Below are 23,972 nucleotides of genomic sequence, written 5' to 3'. Positions count from 1 at the left end.
AGTAGTACCTCAGCTAGACCCACCTATTTGGGTCCCCATTAGGAAAAAAAGGACACCCTTCCCTAAACAGTGAAGGCTCAGTGTCTAGGGGTGCCTCAGACTCCATGGCCTTACACCCTATTGTCTTATCTTGCATTAGGACTACAGGTTCCAAGACCTCTTGCAACTCTGATGCTAAGGAACTTGTACTAAGTATACTCCACTGCTTCAAGTAGGCACCCCGCTCCACTAAAGTAGATGTCTGTGCCACCCCATTCTGGGGGGTCATTATCCATGAACACACCCATCCCACTATTGGCTAAGTCATCTGCACGATGTCTGTAATCCATCCTGCCATACTCTTATGAGTCTAAAGAGCAGCATATGCAGTTACTAACAGTTTTCCCAGTCTGAAGGGTCATTACCCGTGAATGCACCCATCCCACCATCGGGTAAATCATCCACACAATGACTGTAACCCATCCTTCCATGCTCTTATGAGCTAAAGAGCAGCATATGCAGTTACTAACTGCATTCCCAGTCCAGGGCTTTGTCATCCATGAACGCACACATCCTGCTATTACTAACTGCTTCTCTATTAAGGAATACCAGAGCTCGACTCTTTTCCATAGTTGGGACTAAAAGTCCATTGGCATACTCAGATGCTCTGTGTCCTGCTATAGGCCCTAAATAAAAATATTTGTGGTCGCATGAACATCTAGCTTAAATGGGCACCTCCGATCAACTACCCATAGGACCTGTGCCTGCTGAGTAGCATGCTTGGCTGCCAGGAAAGGCTGTCTCAACCTCACCATCCAATCCCAGGCAAGGGGCATTGCCACTTCTAAATCTGACAGAGAATCAGATTTAACATCATTAACAAGGCTACAACATATGGTGGGGCTATGCATATAGTCCTGCGGCAACACTGTGAAAGTCCATTGTCACCCTCCTATGAAGACAAACTGTTCCTGGCTCTTTGGAACGATGTGGATTCAGAGGGATGCATTGGCCAAATCCACCAAACAGTGGAACCCTCCAGTTCTGTTGTTAAATGGTCCATTAAGTCCATGACAGACAGTACAGCTGCCAAGCTGTGCAAAACATCCACCCCCAGAATGTCTTTAGGTACGAGAGAGAAAGACATACTGCATAAGTGGAGAGCTGAGCAGCCGATGCCAAGATGCAAAGATACAGGTTTTACTTTTACTGACCGATCTTCATAACAGTTAATAAATGCAGCTATGCCCAGAAACTTATCTGGGCTCAGGGCCCAGTGGATTGCCAAATCCACAGGCGGCCTTTGGTTGTCCGGTGCCCCACCAAGTCAGGCACCTCGGCCAGTTCTCTCATCAATCAGAAAAGGCTTTACACTTCCACCTGACTGCAGTAGGTAATCTGTGAACTGGAACACCCCGATGGGACCTCACTGTGCAGCAAAGTCCTTCTCTCAATCTTGGAGTTAGGGCAGGAAATGTGTTAGCTCCTTCATTCCAGAGAGGGAGTATTCAGGCAGAGGGCTCCTCCAGACACTGCCAACATTACTTGCTTAACTCCTGCAACTCAGCAAGGGCACAGGCACCAAAGGAAGTGTGTTTCACCACAGTAGGGGGTCTCTGGACTACCCCTGGGGCCCAACAGCTGCTCATGTTCTATTTTCTGAAGGACCAGGGGGCCAGCCTGCAAGAGAAGTTCTTCCTCCTCCCTGTGCCTCGTCCTGCAAAGACGGGGCATGCACTTCCCCCTGCATAGTCACAAACACTCATCTGACTCTGACAGCACAGGCATGCTTCCTTCTAGGCATTGTACACTTCCAGGTATGTCAGTGCCATCTCCACACTTGCGAGAGACACATCCATTGCCTTACATGTTTTGGTTGCAGTCCATCCTTACAGCACAGTGGCCACCAGGTACCACAGCTCATGCTGTGGCCACATAGCGGACACAAAAGCATTAGGTGCTGAAAATCCACTCACTTCATCCTGCGGATGTCGCCAATTGTCAGGATCATGACTACACCAAATGTGCCGCTCAGGGTCAGATTCCAACCCCAGCTGAGGTCTGACGGGAGTGGGTTCATGGGGAGACAGCTGAAAGAACACTTGAGTGGGGGCATAGGCAGGTGAAATGTAGTTTTATTTAGCAGCTCTCTCACCAGCAGCTCTTTCACATTGTCCGCCTTTATCTCGACTATTTGCTCCACACTGTAGCTCCCCTCTGCCACCCCCACACCTGCAGCTACATTCTCTGGCTTACAAGGCCAGCTACAGTGTCAGCAGTTTAACTCTTTCCCTCTGGGCACAAGCCGATGATAAAACTGGAAATGTACATTTGTTTTAGTCTAAAAAAATACCTGAGATTGGCTTTTTAAAGAACAAAAATATATTAGTTCTGCAGGGTAAGAATCCAAGAACAAGTTCCCTGCAGGTTAGTGTCCAGTGAGGACCCAGTCTCTGCTACCAAGATGGTGCCTTGTTGCATCCTGAGGGTGGGACAAACACTAAGACCTGACTTGGTGGAAGGCACAGAAGAGCAAATGGGCCTGGTTAGTTCCTCTATCCATTTATAACACTAATCCCAACCACAGGAGTGGAGCCCTATGACCTAATCACCCTAAAGGCCCTACCTCTTAATACTGTTCACTGGGGATAAAGTTTCAACATGAATTTTGGAGATGACACAAACATGTAAACCATAGCAATAATTCATCTATAATGCTGATAATGCTAAATTGAAGACAAGAGTATGTATTTTATTGTGAAGTAGCATGAATCAGCCATATCTGCCCACAACCTGGTTTTCTTTCTCTGGCCTAGGCTAATAGGTTCCAAAATTTTGTAAAGGTTTTAAAAATATCGAAAAGAGAAACACTTCAAGACATAACATTTATATCAAATTAAAATTTTAGTGTTCATAAATAAAGTTTTATTGGAGTACAATCACACTCATTTATTTACATATTGTCTCTGGCTGCTTACAAGCCACGACAGTAGAATGGAGTAGATTTGATAGGGGCTGTGTATATTTCTCAATGGCTAAAGTATTTACTATTTGGCTCTTATAAAAAAGAAAACAGAAAAAAAAATTTCTGCCCCTGTCCTAGACTATGTGGACTTACTAAAGATCATTGTCTTAGTTTTGATTCTGGGTTTTTTTTTTCTTTTTTTCTTTTTCTTTTTTTTTTTTTTTTTTTTGGCTATGGCCTAGACTAAATTATTTGGACTTCTTCTCTCCCAGGCTGGAGTGCGGTGGTACAACCGTAACTCACTGTAGCCTCAAACTTCTGGGCTCAAGCATCCTCCTGTGTCACCTTTCTGGGTAGCTAGGACTATAAGTGTGTGCCACCATGCCCTGCTAAATTTTTATTTATTTGTTTTATTTTTTTGTAGAGAGAGAAGTCTCAGTATGTTGCTTAGGCTGGTGTTGAACTCCTGACCTACAAATAATCCTCCTGCCTCAGCCTCCCAAGGTGCTGGGGTTATAGGTGTGAACCACCATGATTGACCTTCTCTTTTTCATAATAATAACATAGGGGCATCATTTCCTTAATTTCACTCTTCAGTAGTCATAGAAACTTCTTGTTCCTTCTTCTGAAATTATTGAAAGATTTAAAATGTTTAAAGCCTGAGGGTAGGAAATTATATCATTAGTATTCCCAGAGGATTGCTTTTGATAGATCTTCAAAGATGTTTGTGATGTGCTTGAAGCATCTGGCTGCCACTATTTTATTTTATCATTATTTAGAATTGCCTTAGTGCATAGAACAATTAGAATTTTCCTTATTTGGCAGAATTGTCAAGAAGCTGGTTTAATTTTAGAGTTCCATGGCTTTCTACAAAGATAAAACACAAACTTTTACTTTATTAGTGTGTCTGTACAGCATTTGTAGTCTATTATATTTATTTGCTTATATGTGTTTGGGGAAGACATGTAATTGCCCCCAAATCCCCATTCTTCCTTTTCTCTGCAATGATATGACTTCTAATTTTTAGCTGCCCGGAATAAAGACGACATACCTCGGTCTCTTTTAAAGTTAGATATGGCCATGTGACTTAGCTCTGGTCAATGGGATGCAACTGAAAATTGTACGTGCAATTGTCAGGATGTAATGTATCTTTAAGGGAGAGGAGCTTCTTCTTAGAGTTCATAGTTCTGACTACCTATTAGGTCCAATGTGATGTAATGGTCGGAACTCCAGGTATTACCTTGGACCATATTATACTCTTGGTAATAAAACCCATACAAGACCAATAAAAAACATGAGCCTGAATTTCTTAAATTGTTTATGTTATTGATTGGGGACTGATTGCCTTTCAGTTGTGATGGTTAGAGAGAAATAAGCTCTTGTGTTATTTAAAGTGCTTGCTATTTTGAGGTATTCTTTTGCCACTTTCAAACATAATTCTAAATCTTACATCCTGTATTGTATTTAAAAAATTCTAAGCATGCTTTGATTATTCTTAATAAAATTCTACCCTAATTATACTCTTTTAAATCTAAATGTTTTGAATAAGGCTGACTTTATTTCCGGAGTTCTTAGATGAGCACCTGACCTTGTCCTGGTCAAACATCATGCCATCCCCTGAGCCAGAGTGATTGCTTTGTGAATGTTCCTAAAATCTAAACCATAATAGTGGTTCACATTCTTGGGTCTTTTGCTGAAACTTTTGGAAAAGAAAGGCTCTCTTGCTTTTATAATTGCTAAACTATGAGGGTATATGTTTGGATCTACCCAACAGCTAATAGCACAGCAAAGTGGAATCACACTGGGAAAGAAGTCAACACGTTATCAAAGAGAAAACTCAGCTGAAACAGAGATGGCACAGGGTGAGATACAGACTGTAGCCTCTGGATCTTAAGCCTCTGTATCTAGCCAAGTCCAAAGCGAAATACTTCTTGACTAATTTTTTGAAGCACTATGTATCTTGCTACTCCCCTCTCTCCCACTTTTTTATAACAACCCCATGAATTTGGGGATTTATGGGTTGACCTTATTAAATTACAGAGCCCACAACTATATTGCGAGGAGAAGAATTGCTTAACATATGTTTGGAGAATTCAGTTGAGGTAAAACCCAGGGCTGATTGATCATTATCTGAGATTTCACTAATTTTATTCAAATAATTCAGAACTTATACAACAAAATGCCTATTGTCTTCATAGATCTTCCAATAAATGATGCTTCCATTGACATCGGGGATTCCATTGACACCTTGTCCTTTGGGACAAGCGAGATCTGCTGTTCCGAAGTTATCTTCAGTCAGTGCTATTTATAACTGATAAAGCTTGTTATATGAAAGATAATGTGAGTTCTGAAAATAGCCAAAATAGAGTTGGAGTCAGGGTTGGAAATTGAAGTACTAAAGGGTATGAAATAGTAGCTTTGGAAGTGAGGGGGGGAAATATATATATTTTTAAAATACCTACAGTATGCTAGGTCTTTTGCCAAACACTTCACATACATAACTGCTAATATTACTTAAGTACATGTTGGCCCAACCATGATGCTAAATGCTTTACATGACGTTTCTTATTTAATCCTCATGTAAGCTTACCTGAAAGACATTATTATTCCATTTACACTTGAGAAATTAATAAATTGTCTGAGTTTGCCCAATTAAGAAGGCATGACAAATAAGCATCCCATAAAAAAATCAACAAAGTGTTTTCCTTCACCCCACTCATGGTTCTACCCAACCCTATTTACTGCACAAAAATTAATATGATCTCTACTTTTAGATATCCAGGGCTCCTAGGTCTCTTACTGTTCAGTACAAAGAGGTGCTTGGACACAGCTAGATGTACTATAGAAAATTCTCCCAGAGAAGTAGTTCACTTCTGTGCCACTTGATATATTTACTAAGAGCTGGCAAGAAACAGAAAATATTAGGCTACAGGAGCTTCCTGTTTATAAGAAAAAGATAGGCTTTATAGGGACAATGGAGTGTTCAAAGCCCAGATGGCAATAACTTAGGGAATTTCTATACTCGCAGCAGTGTGGGTTACTGACCTTTTAGCCATCCAGTTCATCTAGCTCCATCTTGCAGTAGAGGCAACAGGGTTATTCAGCAAAAAATGGTTTAACATTTTGTTAATAAGTATTTAGCTCCTGAGGTGACAGCTTTATTTGAAAGAATATGGCTTTGTTTTGTTTTGTTTTTGGCTCATTGGTTCATAGCCTTGCTTCTTCTGTTATTATCTCACTAAATCTAGGATATTCTTTGATGTGCCCCCAAACTAGTAACCGATTCAACTTTCCTTTGATGTGCGCTTCTTGAGAGTGCCATGGGCATATACTCTCTAGGACTCTCATTTTTCCAATCTATTTCTTTCTTTTTCTTTTTCTTTTTTTTTAAGGTTAAAGTAGCAATATTTTTTATTTCTCATTTATATGAAATGAAACAAAAATTTCAACTACATTGCTATTGTAACTGTTCACAAAATCTGTTGGTTTGCCCTCAGATTTTTCAGCAGACAGACTTAAGACACTCTTTTCCCCTTTTTATTAGAGGAATCTATCACTTAAATAGTAGAAAAAAATGGCTAAATCAAAACTCCCACATCCAATTAAAAAAATGCCTGATGAACATCGATCTATTTCAGTGAAAGTCTCCTATAAGTTTTAACTGAGAAAACAAGCAAGTAGCTGATTGTTACCTTGTGCATCAGTGGTAATAATCAGTATCCTAAACATTGCAGGGTCACAGAAAGACAAAGGGCTCTCTGATGTTATTGTATTTTCTCTATTTGCTTCTCTGAAACCAATCCAGATATTGGAGTAGAGGTAATGAGTCATGAGGCTTGATGGATGTACATGCTGTGGTCTGTAAATAGAGGTTGATGTTGTTGTTTAAAAGGACATCTAACACTTTTGGCAGCAGGCTTTCATTTTATCCGCTTCTTCTCTACCTCTCAATAGAATTAGTTTTGCAGCAATGACTATATAGGAACACTGTCACATTCTGTAACTCTGTGTTACTGCCTGCTCAAGAAGCGGCTTGAAATTTCCTACCATTACAGCAGATAAAAGTCAGCTCTGTTGTAGTACTGCAAAAGATAGGATGAACCAGGCTTGCTTCTGGCTTTTAATGAGATCACAGAAAACAATGCCAAGAGCATAATGAGGTGAGGCGTCCACACACAGAAAATGGGGAAACAAAGGGAGATTAGCCTTATGTGCTCACACACAACTGTTCTTACCTTTGGCAAAACATTTAATCTCTTTATGCCTCATTTTGCTATTGATAAACTAGGAATACAATAATATAATAGAGAATTTGGGGGAGGATTAAATAATTGAATAAGTATTTCTAGAGTTTCTCTATGCACATTCACCCTATTACCAAGCACCTAACATCAGCTTTGAGGATGATGATGAAGAGGAGGAGGATTATGATTATCTTTAAATGCAAACATGGAAGGGGTTATTTTGAAGTAAAAGTGCCTAAGAGAAGTTGATTCTTTTTTCTTTAATGTTCCATTAAAATGTAACAACAGTAGCGATACTATGTTCTTCATTTTTCTACCTGTGAAGTAATCAAGCAGGTTTGTATTATTATATTTACATGTGAGGAATATGGGGCCCAGATAAGAAATATGACTTCCATTACTCACAAAGCTTGTGAGTGTGGAAATAGTATTTATCTCAGATGATGTGACTGTGAGTGCTACTCATAAAGGAAGCAAGACAATGTGAGAAATGATTTAATTTTTTATTATGGGAGTTGAAATGAGGGGTGCCTAGGGGAAATGCACTGTTTCCCAAGAAAGGAGAGTTAGGATGAGACACCAGATTGTGGGTATATTCTGGAGTCTAGGAAATGCAGGGACTGGACACCTCAGAGTGACAAGACAGTCACCTGGCTGATTCCTGCTCACACTACAAGACTCAGCTGCCAACATGTCACTTCTTCTGAGAAGCCTTTTCTGATTCTTCAGTCCAGGTTTGGCCACTTCCTCCTTTCACAGCAGCCTTTGCTTCTCCTTGAAGCACTTCCATGTTTATAATTGGTCTCCCAATGGATTGTCAACTCTGAGAGCAGATGTCCTAACGACTGTGCCGTAGGCTAAGCACTATACCTGGATTACAGCTGGGACTCAGTGCACACGGTTGCTGAATGAATGAGAAAGAGGGAGGCTGGGGCTCCCAGAAAGGCAGGTTATGCCACGTTACTCTCAGCTCTCGTGCTTCTGTGGTCTTTTGAGGGGCCTCCAGATTTAAATATCAGTTTGATTATAGTAAAAAAGGGGTCAAATGAGGTACTCAGTCCCCAACGGAACCAAAGATGAACAGAAATGGCAAATTTACCACCTTAAAAATGTCACTGGGGTCTTTACAATTCAAGACAGAAGATGGACAACAATGGTCAAAAATTAAGAAATGCAGTTTAACATCAATTTCCAAGAAGCTGAGATGCAGGAAATATTTGGAAGTCTGCAGACCACAGAACAGAGCAGGAGGAAATTATTTTCGGTGAAAGCTTTCAAGGCCAGGGAAGCAAAGAAGCATGATGTGTCAGGCAAACACTTCTGCAAATAAGAGCAACCTATGACTGGTGATGAAACAGGTCAAGCCTGTTTGTAAAGACTCTTCAGCTCCTCTTCTGGATCGCTAGACAAGCATTTGGTAGCCTGCCCTGCTTGCCCCCGTGAAAGTAGATCATACAAACTGGGTCATTCTTGTCATACCCAACTGAAGCAGAGTTGAGAAACCAGGGGGAAAAAACACTCAAGGTATGAAACATTGCTCCAAAAACTGTAATTTTTTGCAGCTGAAGCTGCCTGCAGTAACCTGAAACCAATTTTATCAAGTGACTACTGAAAAGACCAGTTTTAAATATCAAACTTGTTTTGTTCCACATCATCGCTTACCAATCAGAGTTTGCCAGCTCCTCAAACATTACTAGTACCAATGAAGTTTATCAAAGATCAGTACATAACATTTCTCCATTTTTATAAAACCTCTAATAGTCTCTTTTTTCTTTGGAAATAACACTTTCACTTGTACTGGAGACTGTGCCTCCCCAATATGCAGATTGTTTCTTAGTGGCTCATTCATGACTCACTACAGCCTTGACCTCCATGCTTAAGCAATATTCCTGCCTTCGCCTCCCAAGTAGCTGGGTCTACAGGTGCATGCCACCACTCCTAGCTTTTTTTTTTTTTTAATTTTTTGTAATATGGGGTCTCAACCTGTTGCCCAACTTTTTTTTTTAAATAGATAATAAATTTCTCCTTTTTCTCCTCCACAGATCTCATGGTCTTTTGTTAACATCACTTAGTCCAAATAAGTTTGTTGATTTATTTTTAACCCCAGTACATAGATACAATTCACAGAACTCATATTTTTGTAAAGATTTTTAGTATAACACTGCCTACAACTTATCTCTTTCTTTATTTACTAAATCTTACCCTCATTCATTTATACTATATCTGACATCCTATTTATCTGCATCAATTCAATTTATATAATTCATTTTGATTTTTGTTTGCACCGTTGTGTAGCTTGTTCTTATGTTCTTTGTTAGGTACCGTTTGGCAGTTTTATTACTTGATGTTATATTTCAAGTTTCATATGTATTTTAGTTTTGCCTCTTTTTTTCTTACAGCCTCTTTAGATTTAAATGCAAATATTTGTGCATAGATGTTTTAGACATATGTATTATATAAGGAATTTAGTGCTTTATATCTTCCATATCATGACCTTCCTTCTGGTTCTCATAAGAATTCACATACAGAATGATGTGGAAGAAAATGGATATGGAATAAATGGAAGTGGGTCCTTGTACCCAGAGATTATTAAGCTACGGCTCTGTGTGCATTGTCTCCATTTAGCTTTTCTGAGTGTTGAGTGTACTAATGTTTCAGCACATCCTAGACTCATGTGCAGTACACCTTATGTCTCAGATTGGAAAATTCTGATCTCTGTGAACTGTCAAGTAAATTTTGCACAGAGTTGAACAGATAAGGAAGACTTCATTCAAGACTATTGCAGTAAGGGAGAGAGTTGAATTCAACTCTATCAAAAATAAAAAATTGAGAGGATTTTTAATTACTAGGATGAGCTATGGAAAATTACTGGAGGATATTAGTGGGGAGATTGGTCAATGTCATTAGGCCATCTGTGTTTGCTAATTAGTGCTTATCAAAGTTAGAATTCTGTCCTCCAAACTTTCAAAAGGATGCTTCCAGGGTCTTGAGAAAGACATTCCTGGCTTGTGAAACTGGCAAGAGGTTAGGAGAAGATTTACACTAGAAGCAGAAAACAAATTTACAATGTCAAGTTTTTAAATGTAAATGCTTTAAGAAAAAGGAGGTCAGAAGCCATAGTCAGAAATAAACTTCTCTAAAGGTTAATCGAGATTAGGGTAATGCTAATTAGGTCCATCTTGCTGAAAACCCATTGTAATAGTACTCCAATGGGGAGACTGTATTCTTGCCCTGGGCTCATCTTGATGTTGGACTTAGCTTGACACATACCCTAAACGAATCCAAATGTCTCTCACATTAATGAGAATCAAATAATTTACTGATGATACATGGACAAGGATTGACATGGAGGAAACGCAACCATTTACTCAAAGTTGTCATTTCGATCTCTGTCTTTGTCTTATTCCTTGTGTGACAACCATTTTTTCCCTTTCCACTCATAAGCCATCAGAAGCCCTGGTGTTGTCTGAGACAATTCATTTTAATTCACTGTATGAATAATCCTGTCAATAAAACAAGACCTTTGAGTTACCTGGACAACCACTATATACTGGTATACAAACACACACCTTGGGGAACTTAGTTTATCTACAGATGAGATTCTCAGGTTGCTTCTGTTTTCTACTGGTACCATTTTTCTAAGGAGAACTTTACGGCAACTCTATATGTTATTATGTTATTTGTCTTCTGCACAAATGTGTGTATATTAGATGCTATCCACATTCTCTCTCATGCTAGCTGGCTGATCTAAGGGCGATTTTAATATTTGACTTTGTTTAAGGTTAGAATACCGTTACTAAATTTGTATCTTCGAGCAAGCCACTTACTTTCTATGATGGTCAGTTTTATATGACAACTTGGCTAGGCTATAGTTCCTAATTATTCAATCAAACGCTAATTTCAGTGTTGCTGTGAAAATATTTTGTAGTTTTTTTTAATGTTCATAATCAGTTGACTTTGAGTAAAGCAGTTTATTTTAGAAAATGTGGGTGGCCAGTTAGAATGGCAATCATTAAGAAGTCAGGAAACAACAGGTGTTGGAGAGGATGTGGAGAAATAGGAACACTTTTACACTGTTGGTGGGATTGTAAACTAGTTCAACCATTATGGAAAACAGTATGGCAATTCCTCAAGGATCTAGAACTAGATGTACCATATGACCCAGCCATCCCACTACTGGGTATATACCCAAAGGATTATAAATTAATCTACTACAAAGACACATGTACACGTATGTTTATTGCGGCACTATTCACAATAGCAAAGACTTGGAATCAACCCAAATGTCCATCTGTGACAGACTGGATTAAGAAAATGTGGCACATATACACCATGGAATACTATGCAGCCATAAAAAAGGATGAGTTTGCGTCCTTTGTAGGGACATGGATGCAGCTGGAAACCATCATTCTTAGCAAACTATCACAAGAACAGAAAACCAAACACCGCATGTTCTCACTCATAGGTGGGAACTGAACAATGAGATCACTTGGACTCGGGAAGGGGAACATCACGCACAGGGGCCTATCATGGGGAGGGGGGAGGGGGGAGGAGGGAGGGCTTGCATTGGGGAGTTATACAAGATATAAATGATGAATTGATGGGTGCTGACGAGTTGATGGGTGCAGCACACCAACATGGCATAAGTATACATATGTAACAAACCTGCACGTTATGCACATGTACCCTAGAACTTAAAGTATAATAAAAAAAAAAAAAAAAAAAAAAAGAAAATGTGGGTGGCCTAATTCAATTAATTGAAAGGCCTTAAAAAGAGAATTGAGGGTTCCTGGATGAGGAAGTTCCACCCGTGGGCTGCAGCTTCAACTTGTTCTCAAGAATGCCAGCTTACTCTTTCTGATGGCTCATCCTATATTAATTTTATAGGGCAGCTGTAGCAAATTACTACAAACTTACTGACTTGAAACAACAGAAATGTATAGTCTCAAAATTCTGCAGGCCAGAAATATGAAATCAAGATATTGGCAGGACCATACTCCCTCTGAAGGCTCAGGGGAGAGCTATTTTTTGCCTTTTCTAGCTTCTGAGAACTCTAGATATTCCTTGGCTTGGGGCTGAAAAACTCCAATCTCTGCCTTCATCTTCACATGGCCTTTTCCTCTTCTTCCTGTTGTCTCTTTTCTGTGTAATTTTTATAAGGATATACATTATGTAGGGTGTGTCTAAATAATCCAGGATGATCTCACTCTAGATCATTAACTTAATTACATCCATGAATACCTTTTTTCCAGATAAGGTTACATTCACACTTACTGGGAGGGAGGTAGGACTTTAACATCTCTTAAGAGGACACAATTCACCCCGTAACATCCCTGAACACATGTCTTCTGCTTGTTCTGCTTCTCTGACTGAATCTTGACTGATATACCCCTCTTTGTATCTTGTTTCCTTATCTGTGTAATGATGGGATGACTAGAAACAATGGTGATCTTCCAGGTCCATTTTAAATAAATATAGTTTTAAAAAAGCTTGTAGGTCAGTTCTTCTAATTTTTAAATTGTTGCTTAAAAATTCTACAATAAGCATAGAATGGGAAATCATTAGTAATACGAGGCTGATTTTATTTTCTTCAACAATTAATAAGCTAGAGTCTATCTGCACCTGACACTATTGTATTGGTAGCAATCTAGCTTCTCAAGTTTACAGAATAAGATTTTCCCCTTTACTTTGTATGCTTTCCTACCCAGATTATGCAGAAAAAGTATAAATAGAGAATAACCTTGTCAGTTCAGTCAAATATTGGCATTATCTCTATAGTGAGAGATTTAACAAAGATCAGAACTTATTTAGAAAATTCTCCATCTCAACACTTTCATGAGGAAATAACAACTTAGTCAAATTTCCCTCCCTCCTGATGTGTCTAAATTCCAGTCCATTTTTTGTTAAAAGGATATTGAAGAGGTAAGCACATTTTCTGCTCTCTCATAAAGTCATCTAGCAATCAATTATTTGTACTAAAATTGAAAGAACTCAGAGAAATCAATTTTTGATGCAAAGACATTATTTTGCAACTTAGTGGAAGAATGTGACTTTCAAATGTTTAAAATTATACTGGAAAATTGACCCTAAGGGCCAAATCTGAGCTGCCTGCTAGTAAAATACAGGGGTGAAGTCTCATCCATATGGTCAAATCAATATCCTTGCAGGGGACAATGAATTTTTTTTTTCTAATCAATATGTTTTCTTCCCCTCACACATATGCAGAATGAATACTTCCAGATGCTTATTAAGTCATATTTTGCTTGAAACACACCTTGCTAGGAAAATCAATATTTATGATGGGAGGTGTATGGAAAGATGTGAAGATAATGTCTTTTGTGATTCTAAATAGATTACATTCATAGTTACATATTTATATGTATACACATACACAAATATGTGTTTTCCTATATTACTTTTATAGTAAAACTTATTTTAGAAATATTAACTAAGTATTAAGAATATATAATCACTCTTAGTCAAAACAAATACAGAAGAACCCAGTTGTAATACATCTTATTATTGCAAGGCATTTTACAGAGATTTAGTCAATAATGACATAGAAAATTTAGTAGTCATTGTTCCATGACACTAATTACGATTAATTGGATTAATGCAAACTAGAAGGAAATTTTGACTAAGATAATATTTAGAAAAAATTGCTTAATTTTTTCACAGACCTACTTCTATTCAAAATTTCCTATAGGTCTTTTTTTAAGTGAATAGATTAAATAGGATGGTTAGTCACTCCTATATGAAAACACAAGTCTAAGAATATTACTGTTACATTGTTTGTGAGTAAATGGACATTTTAAGAAGATAAAGTAGATACATTTTAAATTGTGTAGGACTGTTTGCCAGTGTTCACCAGTCCCAGACTATGTTCATGCAGGACAGTTAATTTTACTCTGTGTTAGTCATATATCTATTCAGTTGAACCATGAAAATCAATAAGAATAGGAATAGAAGAGAACACATCCACCATGGCTGCAGAAACTCTTTTGCTATTGTGTCTATATTGTTGTCCTCTTCAACTAAAGAAAAAAGTAGATTATGTAATGAGACATTGGTGTTTACCTCTTAAATGAAGATTTATCTTCGTTTAAAAAATTTCAGAAAAATGCTTAGAACACTTTTTAAAAAATTTCTAAGAAAATCGCTCCTACAAATGTCATACAATGTTCTTGAGTTTTCTCAGTCAACTTTTGTTTACTATAGCCAAGAAAGAAAGAAACCGACTACTATGTGTATTTATCCTCAAGTCTAATTTGGCAAAGTAAAATTTGTCATATTTGATTTTATAAAGCTAAATGCTGGTAAAAGATAGTTTCTTTCTTTTCTGTTTTTAAATTGGGTGTCCTAATTCAGTTTTCTTTTTTTAAAATTGAAAGATAATTACTGTAAAACACAGAAAGGTTCTATGGTTTGGCATCATTGCTGTTCATCTGTATGAAACTCTTTCTTCTTTCTTTTTCTTCTTTACTACCCAAGGAATGTATTCTGCAACTCTCCATGGGGAAAGGTTAGTTATTAAAAGACTCAGGCTAAGTAGTTCAGAAGGTACACTTGTCCATTATCACTCTATGTGGTTGTATAAAAGGAGATTCTATTTTAAAAACCTGAGCAGTTTCATAAAGTGACAACAAAGTATCTTTCTATTTCTACCTGCAGTGTAAATAAAGTTTATATAAAAGGGGCTGACGTGAAAGAGGAGTATGAATGTTCTTTAACAATCATTTTGGAATAGCTGACATTATTTTTTTTTTTCTTTTTACAATAATTCCATACAAAATCCACACCAAGGCACCCTGGGACAAAGAGCATGTTAAAGTACGTGTTTCTGCAGGGTAAAAACCTGCTAAAAAGCAATTTTTGAAAGTTAGAATATAAGATTGTGTGTGTATGAGTATGTGTATGTGTGTATTTGTGTGTGGTTAAAACAGGAAGCAATAGAAAAGGTGGAGAAAGATGAAGCAAGTAGAGTATATGGGAGTTATGAGACCTTGCTCCAAAGGCCGAACAGCCAGGTAGAAATTAAATGTGGACTTCACTTTGCTGCAAATGAAGCCAGGTTGGACTACTGGTCTTCCTGATGCTTCAGGTAGATCCTAACATCAGCAACTGGACCTACAGAGCAGATGCCTCTCCATCCAGCCAACTGCAGTACAATAGCCTGCTCATTGCGCAGTAGAAGTTTTTCATTTTCATTACATGTTTAAATGCTATGACATTAAGGCTTCCATTGTTGTTATTGTTACTATTGAGCTGAGAGTAAGCAAACAGACAAGGAGGGCAGGTAATAAAGTTGGAGAGGCGCACAGTGACTTCTCTGGGGACTTAAACCAGTCGTCTCTCATCTCTGTCTTGTTTCTCCCAGCTAAGGAATAGGATATTATGGCATACTGTAATGAGGATTAAATGAGTCACATATATTAAAAATTTTAAATGGCCTTTCATAGTAATTGATAAATAAGTGTTAACAAATATGCTTATTTATAAATTACCAGAAGTTTATAAAGACTGCCCAATTCATTGTCTTGAGAATGTGGTTCGTTTTACAAATATCTGTTCATTTGATAGTCAAGGAATTGTATTTTTTGGTGCATTTCTTGGTTTCTTTAGTGAGTTTGAGCCACAAGCATTCTGAAGACAACAAATGAGCTTATTAGTTTTGTATCTCCAGTCCCTGGCACAGTGCTTTATCCATATTTATTTACTAAATATTTGTTGAAGGAATGAACCATTGAAACATGAGAGTGGGTGGAAAACAAAGTACTATTTTTCTCTTATTGAGTAAGCCCAATAGGGTCAGAGGCAACATGGCAGTTGGGCCACTCTTTCCAGTGTCCTTAGATCATGACATTTAAATTTGATGTGCTTATAAGCCTGACCAGACTATGAGGCCCTTGGGTCTAAAGGAGACCTGTGTCTCCAGGTGAGGTGAGGCTTCCACCCTAAAGCCCTGGTTCTGTCCCTAGCATTACTGCTTCTTCTCTGTATGACACGGGACAAGTCAATTCTTATCTTCGCTTTCATTTTCTTAACTAGAAAGTAAGAGATTTTATAATATTTCCTTTCGAGAAAGTGTATAGAAACTAAGTTTCATAATGGGAAGCTTAGTATTGGGGAAAAAAGTTAAAATGTTCTGATTTAGCATTTAAAGATTTATGGGTATAAACACAATCTTAAGTTTCAATAAATGTACTTAAGAATTGTCATTCATTTATTGTCATTCATTTATTGTCATTCAGTTATTGCCTTATACCATTCATTTCCAGAATATTTAAATCAGGAAACATTAGTAGCATCTCAAATCATGCTCCTAAAGCTATCTCACTTAATATTAATGAGTAATAATTGCCAAAATCAATATAAAGTTTTAATATGCCCCTTCATGTATCTTATTTATTAATTCATTCAAAACCATTTATTAAAATGGTTTTTAAAAACATATTTAAAAGAATATGCCTTTTTACATTGGTCCCTTGTTTGCCTGAGGCATGTCTGAATTGATGATGGCTGTGGGATGTAAAGCTTAAATTTGCCTGAGCTTCTAGAAGTAGCTACTTCTCTCAAGGATGACAGACTTTTTGTGTTGGTTTGAACAGTGGATGACAGAGTGCTCTTCTTAAGATTTGGTGAGTGGCCAGGAGAGCAACTCTGCCCTGACAGAAATTATACTCTGTTAATTAAATTATCATCTATACACGTAAAACCTGGAGAGCATATTTTCATCGATAGAGATATCAACTCTGCCAACCACAGGGAACTTTCTTTTACATTATTGATGACTTAGCCCTGATGTTTTGTTGAAGAATGTCAATTCATTTTAGTTATTGAGTGGAGTCTTCTCAGGGTTTCAACCACTAATTCATCAATGGTAAATGTTAGAAGAAAATATAAAATTTGGATTTTAAAATCTGACAGCATTTTTAAATCTTCAGACCCCAAAAGAGCGAGACAGAGTGATGAACTTTTCTGTCACAATTGTGAAGATATACATTTCATTGCATTTCATATACATTTTCTGTAACAACCTTATTAAGATATGATTAATATACCACACAATTTACCCATTTAAAATATACCAGTTATCTATTCACAGATATGTGCCATCATCATATTTTAGGATATATCTGTCATCTCAAAACAAACAAACAAAAAAGAAAACACCTTTTAGCTAAATAACATTTAGCTATCCCCCACCCTATTTCCCATTCTCCATATCCCACCCCAGCCCTAGCCACCACTAATTTATTTTCTGTCTCTATAGATTTGCCTGTTCTGGACATTTCATATAATGGAGCCATAGATTATGTGGTCTTTTATAACTGACTTTTATAATTTGGCATAATGTTTTCAAATTCTGTGTAATCATCTAATACCCAGAATCTAAGCACAGGAAGACTTCACCACATCTAATGACCAGAATGTAGTCACATGGCACTCAACTTTGGCTGTACCTCAAACTTACCTATGTGGCTTTTTAAAAATAAAGGTGCCTTGGTTTAGTCCAGATGTAGTGAGTCAGATTCCCTGGAAATGGGTCAGGCATGAGCCTCTTAAACTTGAAAATCTCCAGAATTCGACCCTTGGAGTGCCATCTGTAATGTTTTAAGCATAATGTAAGTAGACTCTTCAGGATCAGCCTCACACGTAGTAACAACTTTGTGCCAAAGTACCTTAAGCTAAAATGTGACAGTTACATGGAATGTAACCTATTAACAGCTTTTAGCTTTCTAATTCCAAATTGTTTACTGAATTGTCAAAAACTACCAGTAAAGCTCTGAGGGGAACTTGGGAAGGTCTAAGTTTGGTGGGGCACAGAAGTTCACACATTAGATAAAGTTGGAAAACTGATAATTTTAGAAATTTTACCAAGAAACGGAAAACCTTTGATTGGGAGATTTGGAGCAACCCCAAAGCAGACTTGGTTTCACTATTTTGCCTTGGGCTAGCCAAGTTCACTGCTTAGTATGGAGGAAGCAGATGCAAATGTAGTAGTATTAATTTCCCAAAGGCAAAAATTGAGAGACTGAAATTCAGTGATGGAAGACTGGGTCAGATGTTCTCTTTGTGTGGAGATTTTGGGATTTGACAGAATTGCTGCTGAGCTGAGGATGTTTATCTCTGAAACAGAAATGGTGGGTTACAAGGTGAAAAATTCTATCAATCAGATACATTTGTGTGAACCAAATCTATTTGATTGCTATTCTTTCTCCCTCTGGGTTGACCTGTTATTTTAGTGTTATGTAGGCACAGGTTGAATTACCAGTCAATTTAAGACAATTGTGGGCAATAGCTCATCGGTTCAATGAAAAAATCAATTGAACTTGTCTTCTGTGATGGAAAGTATAAAAGCCCTCCAATTATGCGTAACTTTAAATACGTGTGTTGTCATTTCATTGCCAGCCAGACTTTGCTGGTTTCAACTATTGAAAAATATCAAGTAAATTTCCCTTTTTGGGGAAAACCTCTTTTCTATCAACTCTGAATTAGTTTTCCACCCACTCCTTTTTAAATCAAATTGGACAATAGGCCAGGCGTGGTGGCTCACGCCTGTAATCTCAGCACTTGGGAGGCTGAGGTGGGTGGATCACCTGTGGTCAGGAATTTGAGACCAGTCTGGCCAGAATGGTGAAACCCCGTCTCTACTAATAATGCAAAAATTAGTCAGGTGTGGTGGTGGGTTCCTATAATCCCAGATAATTGGGAGGCTGAGGCAGGAGAATCACTTGAATGCAGGAGGCAGAGGTTGAGGTGAGCTGAGACCATGCCATTGCACTCCAGCCTGAGCAACAAGAGCAAAATTCTGTGTCAAAAAAAAAAAAAAAAAAAAAAAAAAAAAAAAAATTGCACAGTAACTTTTTTTTGTAAAAGTCTCTAGAAATTCATCCTTTATTACACCCCAGGAAAGCACTACTGAAAATCATTTCCTTGCTAGTGACATTTGGTGTTCTCTGGTTGTCCATCTGGTTAATCAATTAAAAAAAAATGTGGAAAACAGCCTTGTTTGACTTTCCAATGTTTAACATACTCTTCATTGAGTTTTTAATAAATGATTGCATTTCTGCATTACAAGAAGGATAACAAAATGTACAATGAGGTCTTTATTCAAGGTAGATCAACATGAGTTTAGGACAATCAGAATCTTTAAGTTTTGCTTGGTATACTTCTGCAGGTATCTGTTTGGATAAATAAAATCTAAGTGTTCTTTCATTATTGGCTGATATTATTCAAAAATTATATAAAAATCAGAAAAAATAATTTAAAAACACAACATATTTCTCAGACTAGACTTTTTAGTACAGCCATTTATGGAGATTGCAAGGATTTCTTAGGGAAAAATGTCATAAATATCCCATTGAGACAAAAATATTTTCATGGCGCTTTAGCTCATAGATGGAGTTTTGGCAACAAGTTTTGCTTTTGTTTTTGTTTTACACTTTATGTTGAATGCTTTTATATCTTACACTAATAGGAAACAAGATTCAGGATTTCTGCCATCCTCATTGGAAAGAAAACATTACTCAAATGTTTACTGGATGATATAAGAGTCACAGTGTGCTGATTTGAAAGATTGGCTTCTTTTAATTTTATCAGACTCAGTTCTGTGCTTTTTGGTGGGACATAATGACTACATGCTTGAAATCATCAGAGGGTCAGTAAGTCATTGGTAAATAAAGTAGTGTGCATGAGGGGGTGATATATAGATATGCCATTTTATATCTATGTATACATATACATATATACACATATATACATATGTATATACACACACACACACAAAATACATTTTAATTTAAAACCCAACCTTTATTCAAGAAAGAAAGAAAAAATTTCAGTGACTACTCTGTTATAAAGAAGTAAGATAATGTGGGGATTACACAATAATTGAATGGATAGAGTTTTTCTTTGCTTTGAGGCTTCACAGCCAGACTCCTCTGCTAACTGAAAGGTGCTTTCAGAGATAAAGTAACTAAAATGCCACATTTGATTTAAAACAATAAGAAGGTTGAGGTATTTGCATATTGCTTCTATTGTTTTGTCTGATAAGTGTGAACAGTATTTATCTGTTTTACTAATACATTAATTTGATAAATTTGAAAAACAATTTCAGTGAATGTCCTGAATGCTCTGCATATTATAAATTATCCAGGTAATTACATCTGTTATTTGTTTTATTTGTAGTGATCAGACCAACAGTCACTTTTTGAAAAGAAGAACATCACTAACTTTTGAGTGAGAACTAGCAAAGTTGGTAACATAGTGAAGAGATCTTTTTCTCTTTTGTCTCCATTATATCATAACACAAATAGATTCTGAGAATTAATATGTGATTTTGTTTAGAAGTGACATCAGGAAGATTTTTAAAATCATTTTAATTATCTTATTAATTGTATTTAGCAATTACAAATTGGGGTTTCCTGTGTCAAAACTCTTCTACAGATATATAACCTGTTAAACTGTATTGGCTCTCTCACTAGTATTTTCTTTTTAATTACTAGTCATTTTCAACATTACAAGTTTGGGTATTTCTTGTAAAATTTTATGTTTCTGGCTTCTCTTGAAAAATAAGAAGACTTGGGAAATTGTCCCCGTTTGTCTGCATAAAAACAATTGATTGGAGCTGGGTAGCAGATTCCAAATTTAGAAAAGAGAAGACCCCCATTTTGCAATCATTTCTTCCACTCTCCTTTTTCTTCCCTAAATTGAGATTAATAGTTGTTTCCATTTATTTTCCTGCAGCCAAAGAATAATGAAAATTATGGAGCTTTTCATCTAAGAAGGCATTTGTAGATATGACATCTAACTCCTTTGAGCATATGGAAATCAAAAGACAATTGTCTAATTCCACTCCTTCAGGGTGGAGGGAGAGAGTAAGGTCAAGAGAGCATCAGAGAAGTCCTGACCACAACTTCAAGGGGCAATCGGCTTAATCCCTGTCTCTGCACTGGAGATGGGGGTGCGCACCTTAACTTCTTATGGCTTTTGTGAATGCCTCTGAGGTCGACCCAGAGTCTTTTTGAGGCTAACCACAGTGCCACATTACACAGTAAAGGAGAAGCTAATCTATTTCTATTTTTGAGTTGAATTTTGTTCTACTGTGTCTTATTTTGAAGAAATGTACTATACGAATTAGAAGTGTGGAATCTGGGATTAGATTTATTGGATTTAGCAGCCTAGATTTATTAATAGGTGCTTAATTTTATAAATCCTGAGGTTTGGCAAGTCCAAGAGTTTCAGGGTGGCCAGCAGGCTGGGCACTCAGGAAACAGTCACAGTTTTGGTCGAAAGGTGATCTGCTTACAGAATTCGTTCTTGTTCCAGGTAAGTCTGCTTTATTCAAAATGTACTATTAATGCGCACAGCTGAAGACCAACAGGGGAAGTAGAGGGAGCCGGTGCAGACGCGAACGACTCTGTCTGACAGCTTTGGGGAGAGCCGTGGATCTCCCAACGCGGAGGTTGAGATCTGAGAATGGACAGACTGCCTGCTCAGGTGTGTCCCTGACCCCTGAGTAGCCTAGCTGGGAGACATCCCCCACTAGGGGCAGTCTGACACCCCACACCTCACAGGGTGGAGTACACCCCTGAGAGGAAACTTCCAAAGGAAGAATCAGACAGGTACACTCGCTGTTCAGCAATATTCTATCTTCGGCAACCTCTGCTGCTGATACTCAGGCAAACAGGGTCTGAAGTGGACCTCAAGCAATCTCCAACAGACCAACAGACAGTCCTTCTGACTGTCAGAAGGAAAACTATCAAACAGGAAGGACACCTATACCAAAACCCATCAGTACGTCACCACCATCAAAGACCAGAGACAGATAAAACCACAAAGATGGGGAAGAAGCAGGGCAGAAAAGCTGGAAATTCAAAAAATAAGAGCGCATCTCCCCCTGCAAAGGAGCGCAGCCCATCACCAGCAACGGATCAAAGCTGGTCAGAGAATGACTCGGACGAGAGGAGAGAAGAAGGCTTCAGTCCATCAAACTTATCAGAGCTAAAGGAGGAATTACGTACCCAGCGCAAAGAAACTAAAAATCTTGAAAAAAGAGTGGAAGAATTGACAGCTAGACTAATGAATGCAGAGAAGATCATAAACGAAATGACAGAGATGAAAACCATGACATGAGAAATACGTGACAAATGCACAAGCTTCAGTAACCGACTCGATCAACTGGAAGAAAGAGTATCAGCGATTGAAGATCAAATGAATGAAATGAAGCGAGAAGAGAAACCAAAAGAAAAAAGAAGAAAAAGAAATGAACAAAGCCTGCAAGAAGTATGGGATTACGTAAAAAGACCAAATCTACGTCTGATTGGGGTGCCTGAAAGTGAGGGGGAAAATGGAACCAAGTTGGAAAACACTCTTCAGGATATCATCCAGGAGAACTTCCCCAACCTAGTAAGGCAGGCCAACATTCAAATTCAGGAAATACAGAGAACGCCACAAAGATACTCCTCCAGAAGAGCAACTCCAAGACACATCATTGCCAGATTCACCAAAGTTGAAATGAAGGAAAAAATCTTAAGGGCAGCCAGAGAGAAAGGTCGGGTTACCCACAAAGGGAAGCCCATCAGACTAACAGCAGATCTCTCGGCAGAAACTCTACAAGCCAGAAGAGAGTGGGGGCCAATATTCAACGTTCTTAAAGAAAAGAATTTTAAACCCAGGATTTCATATCCAGCCAAACTAAGTTTCATAAGTGAAGGAGAAATAAAATCCTTTACAGATAAGCAAATGCTTAGAGATTTTGTCACCACCAGGCCTGCCTTACAAGAGACCCTGAAGGAAGCCCTAAACACGGAAAGGAACAACCGGTACCAGCCATTGCAGAAACATGTCAAAATGTAAAGACCATCGAGGCTAGGAAGAAACTGCATCAACTAACGAGCAAAATAACCAGTTAATATCATAATGGCAGGATCAAGTTCACACATAACAATATTAACCTTAAATGTTAATGGACTAAAGGCTCCAATTAAAAGACACAGACTGGCAAACTGGATCAAGAGTCAAGACCCATCAGTCTGCTGTATTCAGGAGACCCATCTCACATGCAGAGACATACATAGGCTCAAAATAAAGGGATGGAGGAAGATCTACCAAGCAAATGGAGAACAAAAAAAAGCAGGGGTTGCAATCCTTGTCTCTGATAAAACAGACTTTAAACCATCAAAGATCAAAAGAGACAAGGAAGGCCATTACATAATGGTAAAGCGATCAATTCAACAGGAAGAGCTAACTCTCCTAAATATATATGCACCCAATACAGGAGCACCCAGATTCATCAAGCAAGTCCTTAGAGACTTACAAAGAGACTTAGACTCCCATACAATAATAATGGGAGACTTCAACACTCCGCTGTCAACATTAGACAGATCAACGAGACAGAAAGTTAACAAGGATATCCAGGAATTGAACTCATCTCTGCACCAAGCGGACCTAATAGACATCTATAGAACTCTCCACCCCAAATCAACAGAATATACATTCTTCTCAGCACCACATCGCACTTATTCCAAAATTGACCACATAATTGGAAGTAAAGCACTCCTCAGCAAATGTAAAAGAACAGAAATTATAACAAACTGTCTCTCAGACCACAGTGCAATCAAACTAGAACTCAGGACTAAGAAACTCAATCAAAACCGCTCAACTACATGGAAACTGAACAACCTGCTCCTGAATGACTACTGGGTACATAATGAAATGAAAGCGGAAATAAAGATGTTCTTTGAAACCAATGAGAACAAAGATACAACATGCCAGAATCT

This window comes from Rhinopithecus roxellana, chromosome 11 (genome assembly GCF_007565055.1).
Source record: "Rhinopithecus roxellana isolate Shanxi Qingling chromosome 11, ASM756505v1, whole genome shotgun sequence".
In the NCBI taxonomy this organism is placed as follows: Eukaryota; Metazoa; Chordata; class Mammalia; order Primates; family Cercopithecidae; genus Rhinopithecus; species Rhinopithecus roxellana.
This window is presented reverse-complemented; position numbering follows the sequence as displayed.